Source organism: Humulus lupulus, chromosome 8 (genome assembly GCF_963169125.1).
Source record: "Humulus lupulus chromosome 8, drHumLupu1.1, whole genome shotgun sequence".
Taxonomy (NCBI): domain Eukaryota; kingdom Viridiplantae; phylum Streptophyta; class Magnoliopsida; order Rosales; family Cannabaceae; genus Humulus; species Humulus lupulus.
Genome location: NC_084800.1, coordinates 13,626,729 through 13,633,631, shown reverse-complemented (window position 1 = coordinate 13,633,631; position 6,903 = coordinate 13,626,729).

Here is a 6,903-nt window from a genome sequence, read left to right as displayed (position 1 = left end):
AGGGTCAGAAAACTTACAGTATATAGCTGGATGGAAAACGTGAGTGTTGCGTTGGTAGGAGCCTCGTCAATGCAGTAGCTTCCAAAGCTTTGGAGAAACTCGTGCGCCTGAGCTTCGAGAACAAGGAAAATGGTGGCAGTAGAGTCGAGGGTTTCGTTCTTCTGAAAGTCAGAGAAGGAAGAAGGAAAGAGATTTGGGGAAATTTCTGAATGAATGGGTGGTCCGTGCGTAGGATGGCCACCCTCTTTTTATATAAGGGAAGGATCACGTGAAGAAGGCTCTTGGATGACCTTAGTGAGGGATCCGAGGCCTTCCACTCGAAATATGAAACGACGGCTGGGCAATAGGCTAGGCCATTAAATGCGGTTCTCGTAAAACATACCGTCACCACCCACGACGTTCCACGTATTAGACGCCTGCACCAAAAGTGGAGTGTGAAGGGTTGTAGGGAAGTCTAAAAGCCCCTACTGTGGTCTTCTATATATGACGTCATATACCACGAGCAGGAGCTTGGGGGGGCAGATGTACGCCCTGGTTTTCCCACGGGCTGATTAGCAGGTCGAGCCTCGGACTAATCAAGGTTAGTCCGTAAGCCTCCCCAGATCAGAGATCCAGTTTCCAGGTCGTACCCACTTAGCTCGGGGTATCCTCAAGAACTCGCCAATGCTGCCTAAGACTGGGGGAAGGAGTCCTTCAGGCCGAAGGTTGGGTCAGTGAAGCAGCTCGCTGTGCGAGCTGATGCTCGTGGATTCCTGACCCTTTGTGAAGTCAACATACGCAAGATAAACGTGCCTATATCTGACATCGCGTGTCCGATATCTCTCTGACTTTCTGGGCACGCATCAGGAACGTGCGCATTCAGACACCCACGGCTGGGTTGGGCCATGCGGCCCATTATCTCCTTACATACTGATTAGACCACACTTATGTGTCAGGTTTAGGAATTAATCATAAATATTACAGAGTTGATATGACCAATGGGAAGGTCACGTGATGACCTCCCTACCAACTTCCATGTGCCTTCTCCTATAAATATGGGGACCCTGGGAGTTGATAGAGGTTGGAAAAAATAGTCTCTGAAGTGCCATATACTTTGTAAACCAAATACCCAGAATACATCAATAATATTGACTAGTGGAGTAGAAGGATTTTAACCTTTGAACCACTTAAAAAACGTGTCTTGAGTCACATAGTTCATTCTCTAAGATTTCATATCTGTGACGGTTCTACTTTCAGCACTAATCTCTTCCTCTTCTTCTCTTAATTACCTGTTGGCGAAGAACCGCGTCAACACTTCAGTACAGATTAAAAGAATACAAGAATTCTTTCAGATATAAGCACTTTCTCTCTCTAGAAAATTCAAACCCGAAATTCCCAAAAGTCTCCAAAGAAGAAGAAGCCCCCTTTCCTAATCCCAAAAGCCATATATTTATAGGCTTAGGATCATACATCTGATATCCCCTAGAATCGGGCTATTTTATTATATTTATTACATTTAAATTACAAAAATATTCAAAATGTAATAGAACACCAAATTTGTGGGAAGAATGAGAGATTCCCGCTGTTGACGCGGTTCTTCGCCAACAGGTAATTAAGAAGATAAGAGAAAGGGATTAGTGCTTATGTTGAACCAAAATAGATGAATGATCTTGGAAATGGAATGGTGACACAAAATACGTTTTTTAGGTGGTTCAAAGGTTAAAATCCTTCTACTCCACCAGTCAATATTATTGCTATATGCTGGGTATTCTTTTACAGGGTATTTTTTACATAATAGAATCCAACCCTGTAACGCCCTGGTTGCCCCAGAACAGTTACGGTGAACGGTGGACCGGAAATTTGACTCGCTACTCGAGTCCTTTGGTCAAAAACGTGCTCTAAGTGTAATTAATAGGTTATGGTATGAAACCAGCAAAAAGGAAATGGAGATTTTCATTACAAACTGCTCTGCAGAGCTAAACAAAATGTTTACAAGTTGTTCTCAGTACAAAGTGGTCACTACTGTTTAAAATTTACAATCCCGCCGACCTAAGCGACAAAAATAGGGTAAACCCCCTAGTTCCTCTGAGAACTCCTTGGTCGTGGTGGTCAAGCGGCCGCATATGTACACATCACCACATCAGCTCTCCACTCAAGGCTAGGTGAGCTTTTCTTTCCCTTTACCTGCACCACATAGCACCCATGAGCCAGAGCCCAGCAAGAAAACATAACACTTTTCAATAACATTATCAAATGATTATCATTATAATCACACTGAGCACAAAGCTTTCCAACAAGTGAGAACACAACACATGAGGTTCTGATAAACCATACTGAGTGACTGACTAGCATGTCACTAATTCAAATGGAAGAGTGGCTGTTAGGTAAGCCACTAGCCTTCAACAGGTTCTGGTAAACCTTATTGAGTGACTGTCAAGCATGTCACTGTTTCAAGTGGGAGAGTGGCTGCTAGGTAAGACACTAGCCTCCAAGCGCTTATTTCATTCATCGACCCTCGGGGTCAGTCTGGCATTAATGTTCATTGAGCCATTCAATGCTGATAGTTGATTAGATCCAATCTTTGTTGGTTTGCGTTACACGCTAAGGCCGTCCTGACTAATGAGTCAGCGCAATGTGACCAGTGCCCAATACCACTGCCAAACCTGACTAATAAGTCACAGCTTCACAGTTGATACTAGCACCTTTGCCAAATCTAACTAATGAGTCAGTACCATGCACAAGTGAGCAACATATGCTAAGCATTCTATATTCAATCCATGTCCATATTTACACAACCAACATGCCTCATGAATATCCATGCATGTCACACTCGGGGTGCAGTTTTCTTACCTATGGTTCGAGCTAGAATGAATAAAAGAACGACCCCTGAGAACGATCAACCTTTTGGTCTTTTAGCGGTTACCTGGTCATAACCAATTATGGGATTCCATCAATAAAATAAATTAATAAATGGTTCACAATCTAAAACCACACTCCCGGGATCAATCCCCCACTCTCGGGATTCTTAATATACTCAAACGGGGCAAAGGAACCAAACCCCGAGCCTTAAGGATCATTCCGAGCCCTAAAATAGGTTTGCTGAAAAATGGACTAACGATGCAGCCCTACCAAATGGCGCTGGAGCCCTATTGAGTGGTGCTGCAGCCCTAATAAATGGCGCTGCAGCCCTATTTCCAAGTCAGAGAGCCCAGCTCTGAGCCCTGCCTAGCGCTACTGCGCCCTAAGTGGCGCTGCTGCGCCAATTACAGACTAGAAACTTGCTGGTTCATCTTCTTTGCGATTTCTCTTGAAACCAAACCCTCCAAACCAATCCAAAACCTTACCAAAACACCCAATTCAACCCTTAAACTTCATCTACATCATACCCTCATCAAAACCCAATCAATCTTACACAAAAACTCCCATTGATTCCAACTATCCACACCAAAACTATAAGCTGAAAACTATAAAGTAAAACAGAGTATGGCTTGTTTTTCATGGATGAATTCTTACCTCAAATAGGATTAAAGTCCTTTTCAATGGATGAACCGAGTCTACAACTTCCAAGCTTTGATTTCCTAGCTTGTATCTTCAAATTGGGACCAAAAACTTCAAAGGAAGAAGGAGAGAGATGGATGTACGGGAAGGAGAAAGATAACTCTGTTTTGGCTCTGTTTTATTCTACATGTTTCTACAGCCAACAACCAACTTAAAGGTCATACAAATCCATCCAAATGACCTAAATACCCCTAGGTCACTTAAGGCTTCTAAAACCACTTCAAGGGTAAAATTGGTACTTTCCACTCACACTGTTAATCATAATTAACGCTTCCCAATTCCCGCTAATCTCAATATTCTCAAACACCAATATTTCACATTCCATTATCCTTTAATGCCCGGTAACACTCTAATCATTAAAACACCCCGAGACTCACCCCGAGCCCCGAGCTTAAGCCCGTTATGACCAAACCGATAATTAACATACCATGATTGTCTCATGCCGAATGGCTCGAACAAACCCACATCATAATGTGGTCTCAAAATATATCACCAACATGCGTACAAATAAACAATTCACCCTCAACAGACCAAATTACCATCACACCCCTGTAATAAGAAATATGGACTCACATGCATGCATTTCACATCATATTATAATATAATCAACACATACATGCATTTTATCAATTAATAACATAATCAAGAAAGTATGGCCCTCCCGGCCTACTATTCACGCCGTTAAACCATATTAGGGAATCCGGGCATTACAAACCCTTTGTAACTCCCAGGGTCTCCATATTTATAGGAGAAGGCACCTGGGAGTTGGTAAGAAGGTCATCCTGTGACCTTCTTACCTATCATGTCAACTCAGTGATATTCATGATTAATTCCTAAACCTGACACATAAGTGTGGTCAAATCAATAGGTAAGGGGATAATGGGCCGCACGGCCCAACCCAGTCGTGGGTGTCTGAATACGCACGTTCATGTTGCGTGTCCGAGAAGTCAAGGAAATATCAGACACGTGATGTCTGATATATGCACGTTTACCTTGCGTGGTTGAATTTATACAGGGTTACAGCCTCCAACTCTAGCTCGTACCACGAGCTGGATGCTTCCCTCGACCTGTGGTCTTCAGAGTCCAAACTCAGTCTATTCTTGGCGAACCTTGGGTTATCTCGAGCTGAGGAGGTAGGGCCTTACGATGGCAGCTCTGATCTTGGGGATGTCCACGTGGTAGTCATGATTAGGCCGTATCTCAGCTCGTTAATCAGGCCGTGGGAAAATCAGGGCGTACACCCGCGTATGCCAAGACTGATTCTTGTTGAAGCCGTTTCTGGGAATCTTGACGTAGTCTGTTCTACCTGGTTGATGAATATCACCTTCTGGTCAGCCATACCTCTACTGGACAGTCACGCACTTGGCTAGTAGGACACACACTCCTCTTGTCTAACATGGCACTCTGGTCTAGCATGCCATGTCTCTAGTCTAACATGGCACTCTGGTCTAGCATGCCATGTCTCTGGTCTAACATGGCACTCTGGTCTAGCATGCCATGTCTTTGGTCTAACATGGCACTCTGGTCTAGCATGCCATGTCTCTGGTCTAACATGGCACTCTGGTCTAGCATGCCACATCTCTGGTCTAACATGGCACACTGGTCTAGCATGACACATCTCTGGTCTAACATGGCTTACTGAGCTACTCCTAAGCCAAGTCACTTTATCACAACTCTGAGGAGCCAATATACTTATTGTTATACCCAGATTTCGAGCCATAGTAAATATGACCTCGAAAGTTGAGTTCGCAACAAATGGTCTCGTGAGGATTAGAGTGATCTAGGATTGTAAGTCGAGCCTGCAAGGTATGATGTATGATCTCGAATGCGGTGATCTCGAAATGACCTCGATCTCGAAAGGTAGCTCCGAGAACACCTTCATCTTCAGGAACTTCGGAGCATGGTTCTTGAGCTCGATATCCCATCTCGAAAGAAACGTTAGCTCGGGAGATGTCAGTGGCTCGCACAATGACATGAGACCAGAAGTGCTGGAGCCTTGAAGATACGCTATAACCACCTTGAGTACCTACAAGTATAATAACTATGAGATGTAGCCCTCATTAATTGATGTAAATCCCCAAGAATTGTGGGATATTATTTAATACAGTTATACGCCCCCTGATCTTTGGGGAACGTTTCCTTTAATATTTGATTATTGGCATTTAAAACCATTTATTTGTATTCACAAAAGAGTAACTACCCAAAATATGTGGGATAGTATTCTGCATCCTTCTCTATAAATAGAGAAGGCATGCACCATTGTAAAGGACCGGAGTTCTGATCCTTGAGAGAAAACTCTGGAGAATTCTTGCTAAAGAATTGTTCAGAGATAATCTTGAGGTTAATAACAGTGACTCGTGGACTAGGCAGATTTAACTGCTGAACCACGTAAAAAACCGTGTTTGATTCGTTTGTTTATTTTTGGCCATTGTCTTAAATTGTTTACGTGCTCTCTTCTTTTACCTGTTGACGAAAAACGGCGTCAACACTTATTGACTTATTAATGTGTCTTTTACGGACCATATACTGCCACTTGTCACCTCTACTGCCACGTCATCGATCTCCAATTTTTGGGGATAACACTAAGATTCCAAGATCTAGAAGCTTGTTTGAGTCCATAAATGGACCTAAGAAGCTTGCAAACCTTTTGCTCTTGACCTTTTAACTCGAACCCTTCTGGTTGAGACATGTAAATGGTTTCGTCAAGGTAGCCATTCAGAAAAGTTGTTTTGACATCCATTTTCCAAATCTCATAATCCATGCACGCAGCTATGGACAAGAGTATACGAATGGATTTTAGCATGGTTACAGGTGACATGATGGGTAAGAAGGTCATGGGATGACCCCCTTTACCAACGCCCGGGTATCCTCTCCCTATAAATAGCAAGACCCTGGGCGTTGCAAGGGGTTGGCATATTTTTGTAAAGAAACACCCTATAAGGAATAGTCAAGAGAGATCGATAATATTGACTGATGGACTAGAGGGATTTTAACCTTCGAACCACCTAAAAGGAAATGAGTGATAACCTTCCCACGATACTAATTTCGCCAGTTTAGAGTTACGTTATTTTCATATTACGGTTCACTATTTAGCACTAATCCATCCTGTTTATTCGTATAATTATCTGTTGGCGAAGAACCGCGTCAACAGTCTCCATGACTAACTAGACTATATTTTATTATTATTTTATCATCATTATTACTAATTGATTATTATTTTAATAAAAGATATATTTATGAAACCAAAGTGTGCTCCATAAAAAACATTAAATTATTCAATAACTAGCTATAATAGAGAGTATGATTGGAGTTGTTAAATTAAAAGTGACTCCTAAAATAGCTTTTTAGCCATTTTAACTAAAATTT